General features: G+C 33.0%; 1 long non-coding RNA gene across 1 annotated transcript; it reads left to right on the top strand.

Annotated features, from left to right (window-relative positions):
• The first annotated feature begins 16,631 nt into the window (after positions 1–16,631).
• On the top strand, positions 16,632–21,926 carry LOC107974410 (uncharacterized). Its single transcript, XR_001717149.3, has 3 exons — positions 16,632–16,733; positions 20,037–20,111; positions 21,850–21,926. It is a non-coding gene; the product is annotated as an uncharacterized LOC107974410 (long non-coding RNA).
• The last annotated feature ends 246 nt before the right edge of the window (positions 21,927–22,172 follow it).

Raw genomic sequence — 22,172 nt, 5'->3', positions numbered from 1 at the left:
ACACACACACACAAAACCTGTCACAAGGGTAATTTCTTAAGGTTCTTAGCATCTCCTCTCGTTGACACATCTGCATCCCTTAATTTACAATCTTCCCTTGTTGACACATCTGCTTTCCCTTTGATTCTCTACTATTCTTTTGTAAAAATTACCTGCAAATCCATAAAAAATTGAATTAATGACAGGGTCTATTCTTCTTGACATGTATTTCCATTATTACAAACTAATTCAACTTGGGCTATAACCAAAAGTTGCACCCTGAAAGTCAGTGATGCTTGGTTACTAAGTTCATATTATATAGAACATCCTACTGTTTGATAGCTACTGGACCAAGTCTGGGCAAGTTTTCTACAGGTTAGATTTCTTTTATTCAGTGTGAACTGCTCCCTTCCTTCCCCACACCTTGTGAAATACTAGCATGCCTTTAACTCTTAAGTTTTTCGTAAGAAGCAGTGTGAATCTTCGAAGTTGATACAGTAAAAGGCATACTGGTCAAGAAACAGAAGAGCATAAATCAGAGTAGGAGAGAAAATGTTTCTTTAATTAGAGGATTTCCATTCTAGCACACAGAGAAGAGAAACTTTTAATTTTCTTCATGATTTATCTTAGAGCTCATTAGAATAATAAAGCAACTACATTATTCTTCAAGGGATGTTACCTTTTCTAATCTCTGGGAACTGATAATTCTAAATTCTGAATAGACTTTGATACTCCTCTGAGTGGGTAAGTAGCTATTTTCTCATGTCAGTTACAAAGGGGAATCTAAAACTGTTATAAAGTGCACCCAAATAAATGACATCTTATTCCTAACTGTATATTATGCCTCAAATATGTACTACTGGGTAGTCAGCAGAGAATTAAAAATAAAAGCAACCACAGCAACAGAACAAATAATTGAAACAGAAGAGTCTCCTCGTCATGAAAATGCTCTTAGGATCAATGTCCTTTGAAATATATACCACCTATCAGAAACACCTATCATTTTTGAGACTTTCTCCAGGAAAGAAGAAGAAAATACACATGCACACACACACAAATTATGAAGCCTCATAATCTTGAAAAGTTGGTTTATTATTTCTATTATTTATAAGGATACTGAGAATTATCAAGTTTACCTAACTTGTCCAGACTCGCACAGTTGGTAAATAGTGAACCAAAATTTTGAAGTCAATTTTGCTTGACTTCAAATCCTGTAGAATCACATCATTGTGCTCAAATATTTCACAAATACTAGTGCTTTAATTCCATCTCAAAACTTCCAAAGATAGGTGTAATTAATTGCTCAGGTAATAGAGAGGCAATATGGCTTGTGAATCCAATTTTCAATTCCATACTCATGGCTCTCAACTCTCACTTCCGTCTTTCTCATTTGTTTTCACTTAAAACCCATATTTCAATAACATATTAAAAAACATAATTTTCTGTTATCATAGTTTAACAAATATCTGTCTTGAGAAAAATTTAAAATGAGGTGGAAAGTATGTGCATATTTGCATAAGTGAACTAGGAAGAGACGGACAGCATAGAAGACCACTGTTAATAATATTTACACTTTAGCCAAACTATCTTAAGGAAATTCAATTAAAACTCTATTTCTGGCTGATAGGCAATTAGGAATTGTGTGCTATTTTATAGTGTTATTTTGAAAATATTTTAAAAATCTACCCTATGACTTTATGATCATCAATATGTAAAAGAAAGACAAAAGCAAGCAAATCAGCATTTTCTTCTCAATGATTAGTGAAAAATCCTCTTTACATTATTTTTCAGAATAGATGAGTGTTTGTCATACTGGCTATAAGTCAAAATTAATTTTGTTCTATTGGCTTACATAGTATGGACTTACTTAGGCTTGTAGAGTATTTGAATAAATTGTCAATACTTTAAAATCAATAATATACAAATTTGAATATTTAAACTCTAACATTTATTTTTAAAACCGGAATATCTGACAATATCAAGTTTATATGGCATAAACTGAATATTTTAGATGTGTCAGAATTGAGTCACCACAATTTATCAGCAAAGTGCTACAGTTTGGGGGATGAAAGAGAATCTCATTAAATTGCATTTCTCATTATCAGGCAGAAGCCAGATTTGTCTCAGGCAAATGGAGATGTAGGGTTACTATAGCTATGAGTCTTATAGTCATCAATGTCTCTAGTGCTCTTTATTTCCAAATGCTAAAGCTAAGTGTCAATAGTTATTGCACTGTTATATTTTTAAAAGCAAAGAAAAATATTTACCATATTTGCTTCTAAGAAATTAAAGAAATAAAAAACATATGTTGACAGTATCATTTGCCTCAATAGCCTATGCATTATCTTTGTCAAAACATATTAATCTGTACTTCATTCCAATATTACATTCTATACTATTCATTTTGATAGCATTCTGGAAATTATTAAGTGTTCAAGTTTTGTAAGTATTACATTTTATTGCTATTATAATTAATCAGGAAATACAAGAATTTTAAACTTGCTAATTGTCCAGATAAAAAGGTGTTATGTAATAGAATTCTTCAAAAACTACTGTGGAAAGGAAGTTCCTGAGTTTTTCAGAATTCTAAGTTATAAGAAACATTTTGGGATGGTAATATGAAATATATATTATAAAATGTTAAATTTGCATTCAAGAACACCAAGATGCCACTACTGCTAGTACTAATCCTATTGCTGCTATTATGAGTACTACTATCCTATGAGAACCACATATTAAAGTAGGAGCTACTACATGCTAATTTTAATCTTGGAAAAGAAGATCCTCTTTAGATCTCTTCATTATAAGCTAGTAACATATATACCTTTTATTTCTGTAACTATTGATAACTTATTTTCAGGTGAATGAAAGTATCAGGATTCATGAAGAAAAATTTCAGGCTACATTACCAGTAGGCAGTCCAATTTATAGACAATTTCTCAGAGTCAATATTCTAGTTGAGACAGAATTGCATCATTTTCCATTTTTTTCTATTAACACTAAAGTTTTAAATAATAAGTTCAGCATTATACATTTTATTTTTTTCCATCTGAGTGGACTTGGATGATTCTCCCCCAGGAACAAAGGTGCAGGAGTAAGGCAATGGCTTTCTAAATATTCAAAAGTAATTATAAGGGGTATCTGGAAAAGAGAACTTCATAGGAATCAAGTTAAATTCACTATACTGACTTCTTTGGGCATCAAGTGTGAAATGACTTATTTTTCAATAGTTCTAAACACATACCATTGAAATGAAAATTTATTATAAATAACCTGAAACTTTCTGATAAACGATGTGTTATATAAAAATATAAAGACATATTTGTATATTTCACATTAACTTCTAATACCACATGAAAACATAAATATGATTATGTGTATATACAAATATAGGTATGTGGGTACATACAATATTTAGATATGAATATATATATGTGTACAGATGGATCATTAGATCTCTCCAATGCATGTAGGAAATCATACTATCTTATAGACAAAAATCAAAGAGAAATGCCTACATGGATAATTTGTTCAAAAAATGTAAAGCCTAACAAAGAACTGTCACGTCTTAATTATATTTTTTAATTTTTAATTATTATGGATACATACTAGTTGTACATATTTATGGGGTCCATTTGATATTTTGATATAAGCATGCCATGTGTAATGATCAAATCAGGGAAATTGGGGTGTCCATCACCTCAAGTATTTATAATTTCTTTTTATTAGGAGCGTTCACATTCTATTCTTTTAGTTATTTTGAATTACATAATAAATTATTGATAACTATAATTACCTTTCTGTATAACTGAACACCAGAACTTATTCCTTCTTTCTAACCATATTTTGTACCCATTAACCATCTTTTCTTTATTACCACTCCCCAATACACTTTACCTCTAGTAACTATTTTTCTACTCTATCTTCGTGAATTCATTATATTTTTAGGTCCCTATATTAGGGAGAATGTGATATTTATCTTTCTGTGTCCAACAGTTCCATCCATGTTGTTGCAAATGACAGGGTTTTATTCTTTTTTTATGGATAAATAATATTTCATTGTGTATATATACATTTTCTTTATCCATTCATCTATTGATGGACAATTGGGTTGATTCAATATAATGGCTATTGTGAATAGTGCTACAATAAACATGAGAGTGCAGATAACTCTTTGATATACCAATTTTCTTCCTTTTGGATATGTACCCAGCAGTGAGATTGCTGGATGAAATGGTAGTTACACTTTTAGTTTTTTGAGGAACCTCCATACTGCTCTCCATAGTGGTTGTAGTAATTTACATTCTCCCAACAGTGTATGAAGTCTTTTGGATAAAAGCCATTTTAACTGGTGTGAGATAATATTGCATTGTAATTTTAATTTGCATTTCTCTAATTAGTGATGTTAAACATTTTTTCATATACCTATTGCCCATTTTTATGTCTTCTTTTGATAAATGTGTATTCAGATCATTTACCCATTTTTTAAACTGGACTCATATCTTTATTGCCATGGAAGATAAAGAACTTAAAAAGTCCTTCAAAAATATTAGAAAAGACTTGTAGTTATACATGCTGTCTTCTTAACAATATTTCACAATTGTTAAACTTAAAAGTTTGTTTTAGCTAAATGTATTTCAGTTTGATTTAAAATATAGTTTTGAATTATTAGATTTTTAAAGCATAGGGCATTGGAAGATTTTTAAATATTTATTTACATAAAAATGAAATAATATATATTAAGAAACACATATTTTAGTACAATCATCCTCTGCATAATGAATGTTGGTCATGAGGGACTACATTTATGATGGTGGTTCCATAAGATTTTAAATGAGTCTAAAAATTACTATCACCTAGTATTTCCTATAGTATACTTTTAATCATTATTTTGGAGTGTACTCCTCCTATTTGTATTTTTTTAAAAGCTAACTGCAAAATAGCCACAGGCAGGTTCTTCAGGAGGTATTCCAGAAGAAGGGATCATTATCATTGGAGGCAACAGCTCTACGCATGTTATGGCCCATTAAGACTTCCCAGTGGAACAAGATGTGAAGGTGAGAGACAGTGGTGCTGATTATCCTGACCATGTGTAGGCTTAGACTAATGTGTGTGTTTGTGTTTTAGTTTTTAACAAAAAAGCTTAAAAAGTCAAATTATACAAAAATTTAAAAATAGAAAAAAGCTTGTAAAATAAGTACATAAAAATATTTTGTACAGCTATGGAATGTGTTTTTTACCTGTGTTATTACAAAAGAGTCAAAAAGTTAAAAACAATGTAAAAGTTGATGAAGTAGAAAAGAAAAGTTACAGTATACTAAGGCGAATTTATTATTGAAGAAAGAGAAACATACTTTAAATAAATTTAGTATAATATAACTTATTTCCAGTGTTTATAAAGCCTACAGTAGTGTGCAGTAATACCCTAGGTCTTCACATTCACTCACCACTCCCTGACTTACCTGAGCAACTTTCTGTCCTGCAAACTCCATTCATGATAAATGCCCTATAAGGGTGAACTATGTTTTAAAATCTTTCGTATAGTAATTTTACTGTATCCTTTCTATGGTTAGATACCCAAATACTCACCATTGATTTAAAATTGTCTATAGCATTCAGTACACTAACATGCTACACAGGTTTGTGACCTATGCAATCGGCCATACCATATAGCCTAAGTGTGTAGTGGGTTTGTGTAAGTATATGCTGTACAATGTTTGTACAACAGTGAAATTGCCTAAGGACTCACTTCTCAGAATGTATCCTTGTACTTAAGCAACACATCAATGCATGTCATTTCCCTCTGTCTCTTCTATACACGTACCTTGAACTTCATCTTTGTGAGAGGGAAACATGCGTAATCTAAGTTAGTGCTGTTAATATATTAGGACTAAAGAGTTACAGAGCTGACCTTGTCTTATCTTTCTTTGCAGGCTTTTAAAATAAGTTCGAGGGTTTCTGTTCTATGAACTAAAATTTAATAACATGCTTGTAGAAGGTAAAGGTCCCAGACTAAGAACATTTCTCCTTGAGAAAGTTCAGAGCCTGTATTTCCTAATAGTAGCTTCCAGGCTAAAAAAAAAAAAGAGACTTGCTCTTGCTCTTTTGTCTCTTCAGATAGAGGAGTGGCTTATATATGAATTGAATTAAGTACATAAAAAGTGATAATTTTTATGTATAGACCTACTATTCAATTTACTATTATTTCTACCTGCCTTAAAAAATTTGATGATTAAAATAATGTTCTGATAAATAAATATGTTTAACGTAGCTCTTATATATCATTATTCTGTATTTTATAAAATGATATTAGTAACTGATTTACCTAATATCAGGGTTTATTAAATTTATTAATTTCATTAGCATTATTGGTTACCAATTTGTATATAATAGTAAATTATGTACTAGGTGAAAATATGAAATGCCTGTTTTTATACATATTTCCACACTGAGAATATTTGGAGTTTAACATTATTTCCTTTTAAAATTAAGATGCAAGTTATAATTACAGTCGTGTCCTGTGTTTAACAGTATGGATTCTGAATTTTAATCTAGTCCCCATACTTGAACTCAGAAAAATGAACTGAATCTCAATTTTAAGACAGTACAAATTTATACAAAAACATTCTAATGATTCCAATTTTATTTCAATTCAATTACTAAAATATGCCTTTGATTTTTTGTTTGTTTGTTTATTTGAGACAAGGTCTCACTGTCATTCAGGCTGGAGTGCAGTGGTGTAATTGTGGCTCACTGCAGACTTTACATGCTGGAATGAGGTAATCCTCCAGGCTCAGTCTCTTGAGCAACTGGGACTACGGTTGTATGCCATCATGCCCAACTAATTTTTTTTATTTTTTTGTAGAGACAGTCTCTTGCTATTTTTGAACTCCTGGACTCAAGCATTCCTTCTGCCTTGGCCTCCCAAAATGTTGGGATTACAGGCATGAGCTACTGCACCCACCCTCACCTTCCTTTTTATTCAGGCATTTCCACTTCTTATAACTAAGAATTGCTTTAGATTTCATTGATATATATTTAGAAATAAACACAGGCCAAGCATATCAAACATTGAAAAAAATCTAAAGTATAGTAAGTCATATTCATTTACCAACAGAATATGCTACAAATGCACTATCTATTACTTTATCACCTTTTAAACTTATATTCATTTATTAGAATACACTAACAAAACATTGATGTTTTCTTTTATTTCTCATTTGAAGAGTGTATACTATATTAGAAATTAAGATATATATATTTTAGCACAAATGGTGCTTGGGTTTTATTCAAATTGATTTTCATTAAAAAGCAAAAGACACCTTACTTGTGTATATGTTGAAACTGAAAAAAGTAACTAAAGACTAGCAGATGAATCTATCTCCAATATCTAATCACTTCTCTAAAACTTGTCTGATTCTGTGACATGTTCGGGTATGTGTCTCTTCCAAATATCATGTTGAAATGTAATCCCCAATGTTCAATGTGGGACATAGTGGAAGGTGTTGGATCATGGGGGAGCATTCCTGATAAATGGCTTGGTACCACCCAACTGAATCTCCGTTTTAAGACAGTACAAATTTATACAGATTTATACTTTGGGGATGAATGAGTTCTCTCTCTATTAGTTCATGCAAGAGCTGGGTGTTTAAAAGAGCCTGGCCTCTCCCTCACTCCCTCTCCCTTACCATGTGATGTGCTTGCTCCTTCTTTGTTTTCTGCTATGACTGTAACCTTCCTAAGGCCCTAAGTAGAAGCAAATGGCAGCACCATACTTCCTGTGCAGCCTATAGAACCATGAGCTAAAATAAATCTCTTTTATTTACAACTTACCCAGTTTCAGGTATTTCTTTATATTAATATAGATGGACTAATACAGAAAACTGGTACCAAGGAGTGGAGAGTTGCTATAAAAATACTTGAAAATGTGGAAGCAGCTTTGAAACTGGGCAATGGGCAGAAGTTGGAAGAGTTTGGAGGTCTCAGAAGAAGATAGGAAGATAAGGGAAAGTTTGGAAGTTCTTAGAGGCCAATTAAATGGTTATGACCAAAATGCTGATAGAAATATATATGGCAAAGGCCAGTCTGATGAGGTCTCAGATTGAAATGATGAACTTATTGGGAACTGGAGTAAACATCATCCATGTTATGTCTTAGCAGAGAGCTTGGCTGCATTGTGTTCATACCCTAGGGATTTTTGGAAGGTGTAACTTAAGAGCAATGACCTTGGGTACTTGCAGAAGAAACTTCTAAGCAGCAATGTGTCCAAGAAGTAGCCTGGCTGCTTCTAACAGCCTACAATTGAATATAGGAGGAAAGAAATAAAATTGAAACTGAAAATTCAAAGGGAAGCAAAGTGTAAATCTTGGAAATTTCCAACCTGTTCATGTGGTAGAGAAGGAAAAAGCATTTTTAGCAGAGGAATTGAAGCAGGCTGTGGATAATCACTTGCTAGAGAGATTAGCATGACTAAAATGGAACCAGGTGCTAATAGCCAAGACTAGGCTTGAGGCACCACTTACTACCAACTTGGGACACTGTTCTCTACATCTCAGCTGCTCTAACTCCAGTCTCGGCTCAAAGAGTCTCAGATACTACTCTGGCCACATCTCCAGGGGGCATTTTACATGGCATTAGGTCTTCAGGTGTGCAGAATGCAAGAGTGAAGGAGGCATGGCAGCTTCTATTAGTTTTTTTACCATTAAAAGTAATGTCAATTACTTTTGCACCAACCTAGTAACTAGATTTTAGAGGATGTATGAAAAAGCTGGGGTGCCTAGGCAGAAGCCTGCAGCAGGGGTTGATCCCCCACAGAGAAACTCTACTAGGAACATGCTGAAGGGAAATGTGAAGTTAGAGCCACAACACAGAGTCCCCACCCAACATTGCCTAGCAGAGCTGTGGAAAGGGAGCTGCTGCCCTTCAGACTGCAGGATGGTACAGCCTCTGGCAGCTTATACCCTGACCTTGGAAAAGCTAAAGACAGTCAACTTCAACCCATGAGAGCAGCTATGGTGCTTAACCTGAAAAGCTACAGGGGTGGGGCTTCCCAAGGCCCTGGAGTCTCACCTTTTGCACCAATGTGCCCTGGATGTGAAACATGAAGTCAAGGAGAGAATGAAGGCATGTCTCTCTATGTGACATGCCTACTCTCCTCTCACTTTCTGCGATGATTGAAAGCTTCCTGAGGCCCTCACCAGAAGCAAATGCCAGCACCACCCTTCTTGTGCAGCATGCAGAACTATGGGTCAAAATAAACCTCTTTTCTTTGTAACTTACCCAATGTCAGGTATTTCTTTAGAGAAACACAAATGGACTCCTTAAGCCAATAAACTGATCTGGTGTATTAGTTGAAGTTGATTTTATTTATTGGTAGGATTAAAAAGCAATTTTTACATACATAGAACAAAAAAATACCCCTATAATCATGACTGTCTTATATGACTTAGACATATTATTCCAGGCATTAATCTGAGATAATTTCAAATAGATTTCAAGGCAGAATCTTTGAAAAGGACAGCAATACTAAGTTCTTTTGGTAGGGAAAACATTGAGTCACCAATATGTTCATAGTTAGCACATTTTATGAAACAATTTGTATTATGTATTATTGCAAAATATTAAATTCTAATCCCCTTTATTTTATAGTTATTTATTTTTTAACACCAGGCACATCACTTATTTCTCAGGGTATTTGTAATATGTATTTATATGAACTTCATGTGCTGTCACTACCATTTTAAAGTAGTAAATGTTCCATCTGTTTTAAAAGAAAAATATATCACATTAGCTTTTGTAGCCAGTTCCACTTGCTCAAAATGTTCCTTTCTTCCAATATGAGATTTTCTTTGTTTTGGGAACATTAGACCAATTAACATTACTATCAATAGAAGTTGCTATATTTATCTCCCTTGTAGATTTATAAGCAAAAATTGCTATGTCATCTCTGTTCATAATTGTTTAAGATGTGCAATAATAGAAAATTGAATGAGATAACAGAGACATCATTCAGACTATAAATTCTTAATTTAGCATGCTAAGCATCTCAATTGTTTTGCTTTTTATTACTCATTTGCTCTAGTCTCCCACATTGTATAACTAAAAATGAAGTGGTTTGAAAGCTTATTTTCTCACAAATCTTGCCCTCTGCTTTCTAGACAACAATATTTAATACCGAGTTCTATCTAATGCTTTCAAAAAGTATATAGTAAAACAGATCATTTAAAAACTGCCAGCTGCCTGAGGTTAGTGGAGATGACAACAGGTGACAACTTAAGGCAATAAAATGAAATCACAGAATAACAGCAAATTATCCATTTTAAGATGTTTGTGATTTATAATATATTGCAATTCTGTAAGCTTCAACATACACTACAATGGAATAAAAATAGGTCTGTAAGGAAGTGATCAAGATTTGCAGCTCAACAGAGACAAGTGTTTCCAAAGATATTTCTATGAACAGAGAAACATGCACTAACAATTAGCAAATAATATACGGTTGTCTTTCCATACTCCTGCCAATGCCCATACTAAAAGAGCTTTGTGAGTGTGAGTGCTATGAATTTGGTTAAATGAAAAACCCTGCATAAGGGATTCAGGCATAGGCCCATTTCAATTTGGTAGCCAATATTTTCAGGAAAATGGTATAATTCTTTTTCATCTGCTTAAATAAATAATATTTATTGGAGGTTTTCTAAAAAGGACTGAGAAAATCCTTCAGGAATGATGAGCAATTAGAGTTGGACAACCAGAGCTCCAAAATTAAGTTTGCCTATCAGTTTGTTAAATCATCACACAAAAATCCCTGAAAAGATTTTTACCTGTAATGTTTCAACTATTTGGGCTTAAAATTCAGATTGTGTGGTATAATTAATACTAACTTTGGAAAGCAATGGGAACACCTAAAAGAGATTTTTACTGTCTAGATTAGTTCTGTCCAATAGAACTCTCTTGAATAGTGGAAATGTTTTACATCTGCTTTGTCCAATATTGTAGCCACTTGGCACATGTTGCTATTAAATACTTTGAATTGTGGCTTATGTTGTGTGGCTAAGACACTGAAAATTTACTTTTATTTGCTTTTAACTAATTTAAATTTAAATAGCCACATATTCCCTGTAGCTACTATTTTGGAAAGTACAAGTCTGCAGTATTTGAAAGCAAGGACAAATTTACACCATCTGAGAAGGGGTTTTAGCATAAATATAGCCTATGTGGGAAATTAACTTAAAAATTGAATAAATGTTTAACCAGTTAGCAGTTAATAATTGGGCAAGAATAATTAGATTAATATAAATACTGATTATTTATTTTTGTTGCCAGTTCCTCTGACTTCCAGTACTATGTGGCACTCTTATCTTGTTCCAGTTTTTAGAGGGAAAGCTTTCAACATTTCCTCATGCAGTATAATGGTGGTTTGGGTTTTTCATATATGGACTTTCTTATGTTTTAATGCATTCTTTCTATAATTAATTTATTCATGGTTTTTTTATCATTAAAGAATGTTAAATTTTGTCAAATGCTTTTTTCTGCATATATTGAGATGGTAATATGAATTCTGCCCTTCACTCTGTTGAAGTGATGTATCACATTTGTTGATTTGTATATTAAACCATTCTCATGTCCCTATGATAAGTCCTACTTGATCATCGTCTGTAATCTTTTTGATGTGCTGTTGGATTCAATTTTCTAGTATTTTGTTGAGTATCCTGCGTCTATGTTCACACAAAAATATTGGCCTCAGCCGGGCGCTGTGGCTCACGCCTGTAATCCCAGCACTTTGGGAGGCTGAGGCAGGCGGATCATGAGGTCAGGCATTCGAGACCAGCCTGGCCAAAGTGGGGAAACCCTGTCTCTAATAAAAATACAAAAATTAGCCAGTCATGGTGGCACGCACCTGTAACCCAGCTACTCAGGAGACTGAGGCAGGAGAATGACTTGAACCCGGGAGGTGGAGTTTTCAGTGAGCCGAGATCACGCCACTGCACTGCACTTCAGGCTGGGCAACAGAGCGAGACGCTATAAGAAAGAAAGAGAGAGAGAGAGAGAGAGGGAGGGAGGGAGGAAGGAAGGAAGGAAGGAAGGAAGGAAGGAAGGAAGGAAGGAAGAAAGGAAGGAAGGAGAAGGGAAGGGAAGGGAGGGAAAATTGGACTCTAGTTTGTTTTTGTTGTGCATTTGCCTGTTTTTGATATCAAGGTAATGCTGGAATCCTATAATGCATTATAAAAAATTTCTTTCCCTTCAGTTTTTTTTTTTAGAAAAGCTTGAGAATTGGTATTAGTATTGGCATTTTTAAAGCTGGGTTTGTTTTTTTTTTTTTGACAAAGGAAACAAAATCGACAAAATCGACTTTCTTTAAAAGTTCGGTTGAATTCATCAGTGAAGCTGTCTTGTCCTGGGCTTTTCTTTGTTGGGTGTCTTTTTATTACTGATTCAATCTTATTACTCATTATTGGTATATTCATGTTTTCTGTTTCTTCCTGAATATATCTTGGTAAGTTGTGTATTTTCAGGCATTTATTCATTTTCTCTAGGTTTTCAATTCGTTGGTATATAGTTTTTCATAATAGTTTCTAATGATCTTTTGTATTTCTGAGGTATCGGTTGTAATGTCTCCTTTTTTGTTTGTGATTTTATTTGGGACTTCCCTCTCTCTCTTTTTCTTAGTCTAACTAATATTTTGTCAATTTTGTTTCCTTTCTCCAAAAAAAAACTCAGCTTTTAAAATACTGAACTTTTGTATTTTTAGTCTATATTTTGTTTATTTCTGCTCTAACTTTATTATTTCTTTTCTACTACTTTTGGATTTGGTTTGCTGTTGATTTTCCAGTTCCTTGATGTGCATTGTTAGATTGTGTATTTTAAATATTTCTACTTTTCAGATGTGGGGATTTAGTGTTATGAGATTTCTTCTTAGTACTGCTTTTGCTATATCCCACAGGTTTTGGTAAGTTGTGATTCTATTTCCATTTACTTCAAGAAACATTTAATTTTTTTTCTTATTTTTTTCTTTGATCCAGTAGCATATTATTTAATATCCATGTATTTATACAGTTTTCAAAGTTGCTTTAGTTATTGATTTCTAGTTTTATTCCATTGTGGTCATAAAAGATACTTGATAATATTTTGATTTTTACAATTATTTGAGGCTTGTTTTGTGGCTTAGCATATGATCTATCCTGTATAATGTAAAAGGTGCTAATGAGAAGAAAGTGTATTCTGCTGTTTATGGAGACATGTTCTGTAAATATCTGGTAGGTGATTTTCTTTGCTGTTTCTTCATCTAGCTTATCTGTGGGGTGTTGAAATACCCAAATATTACTATATTATGATTTGTTGTTACCTTTAGATTAAATAACATTTGCTTGTTATATCTGGGTACTCCAATGTTGTGTGCATTTATATTTAGAACTGTCATGCCCTCTTGTGGAATTGATCCTTTTATCATTGTATAGTGACCTTGTCTCTGTTTATAGATTTTTACTTAAAGCCTATTTTATCTGTTATAAATATAGCTACTCTTCCTCATCTTTGGTTTCCTTTTGCATCAAATATATTTTTTCTATTTCTTCACTTTTCAGTCTTATGTGTGTTTTTACAGATGAAGTGAGTTTCTTGTAAGCAGCATATAGTTGATTATTTTCTTTATATACATTCAGCCAGTCTATAATTTTTAAAGTAGAGAATTCAATCTATTTACATTTAAGTTTATTATCAATAGGTAAGGACTTGCTCCTGTCATTTTATTTGTTTTCTTGGTGTTTTGTATTTCCATTGTTTAGTTCTTCTTCTATTGTTTAACTTTGTGATTTGGTATTTTTTCTGCAGTGGTAGCATTTGATTTTTTTTCTCTTTTTTTATTTGAGTATCTTCTCTATCAGTGAGTTTTTTACTTTTATGTGTTCTCATGAGGGTGGTTATCATCCTTTCACTTCCAGGTGTTTGACTCCCTTATGCATTTCTTGTAAGCCAAGTATAAAGGTGATTAATTCCCTCAGTTTACCCTTGTCTTAGACTTTATTTCTCCTTAATTTCTGAATTATAGTTTTGTTGAGTATAATATTATTGGCTGACAGTTTTAGTTTTTTTAATTTTATCACTTTAAATATATCATCCCATTTTCTCCTTGCCTGTAAGATTTCTGGAGAGAAATCTGCTGATAGTCTAATGAGGATCTCCTTATATGTGACTTTATGCTTTTCCATTGCTATTTTTGAATTCTTTCTTTGTCTTTGACATTTGACACTTCACCTATATGGGCCTTAAAAGGGACATTTTGGGTTATGACTATTTGGGTTGAGAATATTTTAACTTCCTGGATCTGGATCTTATGTCTCCCAAGACCTGAGTTTTCAGCTATTATTTCATTAAGTAGATTTCTTATACCTTTTCCATCTCTTCTTCTGAAAATCTCATTGTGTAAAATGTGTTCATTTAATGATGTCTCATAAATCCTATAGACTTTCTTCATTATTTTTATTTTTTTCTGTTTTGGGGGAGTGTCTTACTGGATTATTTCAAAAGTCCCTTCCTCAAGTTAGGGATGCTTCCTTTGCTTGATCTAGTATATTGTTGAAGCTCTCAACTGTACTTTTTATTTCATTCATTGGATTTTTCAGCTTCAACATTTCTGTTTGGTTCTCTTTTATGATATCTACCTCTGTTGAATTCCTCATTTCAATTCATAGTCTCTCAAATGAGAGTTCTCTCTCAACAATTCATGATGTCTTATTTCAGAGATCATGAATTGTTTCTCTGATTTTTGTTCAATTTTCTATCTGTATTGGCTGAGTTTTCTTAATAATATTGTCAAAATTTTTTTCAGGTATGTATGTTTATTTCATTGGTGTCAGTTACTGGAGAGTGATTGTGGTTTTCGGTGGTGTCATGTATCCTTGATTTTACATTTTTCTTGTATCATTGTATTATATCTGTGCATTTGGTAAGACAGTCACCTCTTCCAGTTTTGTAGAGTGGCTTTCATGGGGAAAGACTTTTACCTGCAGATGTTTTCTAGGATTTGGGTCGGGTAGGGTATATTGCCTTTGTTTGGACAGTGTAGTAATGTAGTGTCTGTGGAGTTTCTTCAGCTGTAGGCAATGTATGCAATGCCTGTGAGGACCTCAGTGGCTTATACTACAGAGGTTTGTGTGGCTGGTTTGACTACGGGCTCTGCTCTGCACTCCAGAGAAGCATGGTTGCCCTGCATCTTGACTCAAGCACTGCTCCTAAGGAGGCAGAGCACCAGGTTGATCTGTGCTCACAAAACACATGTGGCTGATGAGTTGATGGCTCTGTGAAAGTACTGCTAATTTGGGTGCAGGGTGCCAGGCTGGTATGCACTCCAGAGAAGTATGGAGCTGGTAGACCTGCAGCTTGGCTCAGGGGCTGCTCCCTTTTGGGAGGAGTACCATTCTGTCCACTCTCCAGGGAAGCATGGCCTGGCTGGGTACCATCGCTGCTTGAGTTCTTCTTCCTGGGGTCATGGAACCAAGCTTGTCTGTGTTCCAGGGAAAGGTGAGGGTCACAGTTATTTTATAAATGATTACTAGGATATTCTAATGCTAAAAAAATCACTGCTCTGGTGGCTCATTCCTCTCTATCGCTGTCAAATCCTCTCCTTTGTATAAACTGCAAAAACTGTTTGATGTTAGTACTTTTAAGAAACCAGGGAGAAAATCTGGGTAGCAGCTATTTGCAGCTTCTTAACAGACTGTTTTTTAAAATGCTGTCTAGGACACCAGAGGAGTAAGACAAGTGAGACAAGCTCAAATAAAGAGAATTAGGAAAAAGCTTAGAGCAAGAGAGTTGGTAGATTTTAAAGAAAGAGGAAACTTTATCAAAATAAGTATGGGCTAAAATGATATGAAACCAGTAGGGTGATAATTGCCCCAGAGACAAGAAGCACAAAAATATTTATGTTTTCATTTAAGAAGGCATAAAAGAAACATGAAAAATAAAATAAAATCCATAGTCACTACTATGATTTTCTCAACATGCCTATAAAACAGTGATGAATGACATATTTAGGAGATACAAAACAAGTCAAATAGACACAGTCTTAGTTTTTTCAGCTGTAAAAAGAAACTAAAATTTTGTACTAACAGGTATAAATTTTGATATTGGTGGTGGACAATTTAAATGTCATTCCAGTTTAATGTTATTTTACATAGAGAGAAACTGAGGCAAAGGAAGTTTTCATGGTTTACTCAATTTTCAAATACAATAATGAAATGGGACTTGTCAAATCCTTTAGAAAAAAATCACCAAAATTTTGGCACCTGTTATTATATAATCTGTAAAATAATTATGTTTAGACAGGTATATGTTCCAATTCCAGTAAGGTTTAAAATGTCTTCCGTTGTGTTCTCTTTCAATAAATTAAATTTAAAAATCATCCCTTTGGTATTTCATCTAGAATATGGTCAGAGTATTTTTTTTTGTAAATTTGGAGCATTTGTCCATTTGCAGTTTTCCAAAAAATCTTCCTTTCCACTATTGCTTATAAAGTATCAAAGCTGGCTTGCAGATCACCTCACATACATAGCTCCTCTAACTTCCTTCAACCTTTGATTTTGAATTCATTCAGGGTAGCATGATTTCTTCACCTGTGATATGCTCTATATATTTGTTTTGTTCTTTCCATTTTGAAGATCACATCGCTTCCTAAAGAAGATAGAACAAAAGACCACTTGAGCACTTCTCCTACCATTTTCTACACTTCTAAATGACACCAGCTTTTACAGATGACAGATGTATGTATTCCATTTTCATCTTATTGTTAAGGGGTTTGGTAGTTTTTTTTCTTAAAGCATTATTTATCATGTTATCTGATATTATTTATATACGTCTATAATATTTTTTTATATATTTTTTCCTTAATGCTGCAAACCTTCTTTGATCATTTGGGCATATTCTTTTTTAAAAATCTGAGCTAAATAGCTTACAGAGATTATTACACAGAAGAAAAGCATCTTTAATCTTCTTAGAGGTTAGTATTAAGACCTGATAAAAGTGAATCTTTTAACTTTTTTGATATTGGAAATACTGTTTCTCACATTTTCCATTACTATCTAGCAGACATGTCATTAATATTATTTACATGCCTACTTTCTTGTAAAGTCCTTAGAAATTTTTTGCACTTATTAAATCTTAAAGTCCCAAGGACCAAAATAGATGGGACACATTGTTCTCACCTTATAATCACATAAATTGAGACATAGAACAGTAAGTGATCTTTGTAACCCCATAGCTTTTGGGGTTATTTCAACATTTTCAGAACAACAACAACAAAACTATTAGTAATGACTTCTAAATGCATTAAATTGAGGATGTGTACACTATCATGTTGCTCTGAAACTCATTGTTTGAACTACAAGTATAATGTGAAAGTAGAAAAGAAAATAAAAACAAAGAGACCTTGAGAACCAAGGTTAACTTGGTCATTTCCTTAAAAATATTTTGCAGTGTGAACTATAGACTCTAAGAGGGGTGGATATTAAGTTTTCTGCCCTTTAAAAGTCATTTACAATGTCAATGCTGTGATTTTCCCTTATAATTTCCAAAAATAACATATTCTGGATTTGGATCTGTTCTCAGTTTGTATGATAAGATACTAACTGTATTACCAATGTCCCCTCACTTTACGGATAACCTAAATATTGCATTTAATTAGGCCAGTCACAGTGAGTGCTCTCATGCTTGTGAGTTTATTTATGTTTTTATATAATTTCTCCTTTTCAAGATACAAGAAACATATTCTTAAACAGAAGCCATTTCATGACCTCCGTGAACACTAAAATATATGTATAAATCCATTTACATAATGTTCATAATCAAACAAAAGTATTTTAATAAAAGTCAGAAGAGTGGCTGGACGTGGTAACTCATGCCTCTACTTAACAGTATTTTGGTAGGCTGAGGAGGACAGAAGGCTTGAGCTCTGGAGTTTGAGACCAGCCTGAGCAACATGGTGAAACCCCCTTCCCTACAAAAAATACAAAAATTAGCTGGATGTGGTGGCACGCACCTGTAGTTCCAGCTACTCAGTAGGCTGAGGATCACCTGAGCCCAGGAAGGTCGAGGCTACAGTGAGTCGTGATGGCCCCACTGCACTCCAGCATGGGTGACAAAGTGAGACTCTGTCTAAAACAACAACCACAAGCCCAAGAAAACAATGTTAGAAGAGTAATTGATAACATTCGAGGTAGAGGTATCTGTGAGATTAAAAAAAAAGGGAACTTCTGAGGTGCTGCTAATTTTCTATTTGTAATCCAGATGCTTATAGAATATGTATGTTCACTGTGAAATTCATTAATTTCTGCACTTGTGATTGATGTATTTTCTTGATATATTTGTTATTTTGTTAAAAGTTTTATTTTATAAATAGGTTAAAAACAGTAGCTAAATCTGAGAAGGAGACAACTAAATCCTTCATGAGAAATAATTCAGGGCAGGATTACCTACAGATACACAGAAGAAAAACAAGTATTTAAAACAGGAATGACTCCAAAGTGCAAAATGTTAACCGCTATCCACTGAAAAGACATAAACACTCCTGCCACTGAAGGCAAGTCTACAAACTCAATAATGCATATCTCTTCTGAGTACAAAACTTTCAAGCCATTGTCAAATGATCCGGGCATGTAAAAGTCTAGCCCATATTTAAGGATTAGTCAAGCGACTACTCAAACATGACTAAAATTGCTCCAGACTTGGTTTATTCTGCAAGACAACAATCAAGAAATGGAAAGACGATATAAGATAAAAAGTACAAATGAGTAGCAACAAGATCCTAATACAGTTCTAGTTCCTCATGGAATTGAGTTCAAAATGTAATAATATTAATAGTCTCTTTAGAGTAAGAAATCTACCAATAAATAAGGGCCCTAAAACATTGGCCCACTATATTTCTACTCTCTAGGTTGCAGGCTACATTCTATCATTACATGGGTATTCTTGCCATGTGATAATTACCTAATTTCGTTTTCTTTCTTATGGATACGTATACAGGCTTCTACAAAGCATGACCACAGTCTACCGTCTACTTCTCAAATCTCTGCCTATATTAAGATTCTGGTGCCAATTTAGCGTCCTGAGGCATGGGCCAACTAGATCTTCTAACTCACTAGAGTAAAATACAAGCATCTTTCTGGACCAAGACAATTAGTCATTTATATCTATCTTAAACCATGAAAAGCCAAGCCTGTTTCCTCCCATGAGGTCCAGACTTAGAAGAAAATGCTGCTCAACTCATATCAGAGGGCTCTAAGAAAGCCCTAAATTAAAGTCAGTTTTCTCATTAATCAGTCCCAGGAGTTGTTAATGGCCTGGAGAGGAATGTTTATATGAACATGCAAGAAAAATATCCAATGTAATCATGCAGGAGATATTTCATTAAAAATATTAAGAAGTGAAAGATGATAAGAAAACATTAGAAGAAAGTGCAATTTGGGGGCACAGAATACTAAAGTTCATGTGAATGTATTGATTGTATAGAGGTTTTTCCTCTTTTTTGTTAATTTTAAAATAGATACATAACAATTGTGTATATTTATGGGATGCATGTAGTATTTTGATACTTGCATACAATGTGTAAGGATCAAATTAGAGTAAAGGGATCAATTTCAAATGTACTAATGATAAAAATACATTGGAGAAATCTGCTAATTATTTAGAAACAATAAAAATAATTCATTTAAAAATGTGTTATTTATAGAAATACAAATAATACAGTATTAGAAGCAGATATGGGTAAAACTCTGATTTTTGTGGATTGATCATACCTCCTGGATTATCCACGATGGTGCTATTGTTTGCAACAGGTCTTTTGGCATAATCATTAATAACCTGCTGTGCCCTCAAAATAATCAATAATTGAATAATAAATTATATTTTCACCATAAACATATTTAATGTATATTATGAATAATTATTCTGATGATCTGTTAAAAATTATGAATAAGAATATTATTTTTAATATTGCTTTATTGTAACTAGGTACAATTATTTCTATTTTAAAAAAATAATATAAATTTTACAATCCAAATATTTTGTAGCTCCTTTCAATTGCAAAACTATGGAGTTTACACAATGAATTATATGGCCTCACTTTTATCAGATGAAGCTTCAAGGTAAGTAGTCCACTAAAGTAGAAAAAGCAAAATAAGGAAACAAATCCCTAGTGTTCAGTTATACTGGAAAAATTGTCTAAACCCAATGTTCCTACTTACTGTATCAATTTAAAAAAATGTTATTTTAAGATGTCAAGGAATATATAATTACAGCTAATTGTAGCATACATATAAAGACTTAAGATCCTATAATATACCCACGTAAACTTTACAAGTTTTAAAAAATTATGTTTTGATATTCACAACCATTTACCTTAAAAGAAATTTCAGCTATGAATTATTAAATGGTACTTAACATTACTGTAAGTGAAAGAAACTAACAGGAAAAAAATCAAACCTTATATTCTGTATTGCATTTGTGTGTTTGTGTGTGTGCATGTTTCTATATGTTGTTATTCATTAGAATTTTAATAAAGTACTTCTATTAATATGTCATATAGTTTTTTATAATTATTAATTGTATCATGATTTTTCATACTATATCCCAAGGAAACTTGGGCCCTTTTAGTTTGATTAAAAAGAGAAAAATTAGTTTCTATGGATTTTCAAAGTTCATAATAATTTGAAAATATTGTTCAATTTCACTCTAAAATTAGAGAGTGCATCTTGGTAAATGGCTAGTACACTCAGCAGTTAAAAATAGTAGAGAATTGTTAAGTAGAAGACAGACTCCATTTATTTTCCCAGTAATCTCTCAAAGTAATGATACTATTATTCAGAACTCTAATTTGTATGTGTAATTACACATGCATATAGATACTCTCTCCCACACCTCTATTAATACAAACTTCCACATGATTGCATTTTTATTCATTTTCAAAGAAGAGAACTACTAAATTAATGCAGGTTACTAAAAGTTTCTTAACACTTTAGTCACATATTATAGTACTGAAGGTGAAGAATTAATTTATGTCTTAGGTTTTTTTTTTAAGTAGGATCAGATAAATTTTACAAATGTCACATTTTCATTGTGGTATCTGTGAATGTGTCATATTAAAAATAGATTATTTAGAATTTTAATTCAGTGGTGCATTTAGAATTTTGCAAAGCATGGTAATATTATTCTAATACAAAGCAGAAAAAAGAATGGGGAGAGGAGGTAGGAGATGTTCAATTCATATTAACATGATAAATCCCATGACAGATGTGTTTTGTTTGTAAAATAATAAAGTGAATTTGTGGCTATAGAAGTGCATATCTTCGGTGTAAAAATGTTACAAATGTTTCAAGAATTCCTTTACCTTCTAAATCAGTCTTCAAAATGTAATATGAAAACACTCATCAAAATATTACTTAGCTAACATATAATCAACTAGAATAATAAGAAATATTATTGTTTAAAGATTTCTACAACAAATATGTAGTAGGAGGCCATGGAAAATTGCTAGTTTATGGTTTTAGCTCTTTTGGGCAAATGGAAATACAGCAGCTATGAATTTTAGTTCACAGACTTGAATATGCAACCAACTCACATTGTTGTAGTTTTAAAATCAAATTAAATCCTGAGGACCACTCAAATAAACTGAGGGAAATATTTAGTAAATATTCAGTCACTGTTCCCAACCGATTTAGACCAAAATGACTGTGATCCAAACTGATTTTTTTTTTTAAAGTTCAGAGTCTAACCAATTCTATGACTCCTAAAGAAAACTTTTTCATTAGCTTAGAGATCTATTATCCAGGGTAAAGCTTGGTTAGCCAAACACTCTCCCTCTTGTTTTTTTTTTTTTCCCTTCAGATCAAGTCTCTCTACACCAAAATCAGCTTTCAGTTTCCATGGAACCAACTGATAGATGCCCCTACCTGAGGCCTGGTGGGTCAGATATCTCTATTCACTTCACCCTTGGATGACTATCTTCACCTTTCTAGAGTTCTTAGTCAAGCACAAGCGAAAAGGGGAAACTTCAGTTTTTATTTGCCAAAAAAAGAGAGAGGAAAATATGTCCTTGAAGCAAAGGAGCAAGACTTAGTTAGTTTGAAGCACATTAAAGAAGACTACAGAGGAGAAGGCAAAATGTACTTATTTTAAAATGTTCTCCAGCTTAGTTGTATACACATTTT

Source organism: Pan troglodytes, chromosome 3 (assembly GCF_028858775.2).
Source record: "Pan troglodytes isolate AG18354 chromosome 3, NHGRI_mPanTro3-v2.0_pri, whole genome shotgun sequence".
Taxonomy (NCBI): domain Eukaryota; kingdom Metazoa; phylum Chordata; class Mammalia; order Primates; family Hominidae; genus Pan; species Pan troglodytes.
This window is presented reverse-complemented; position numbering and strand designations above follow the sequence as displayed.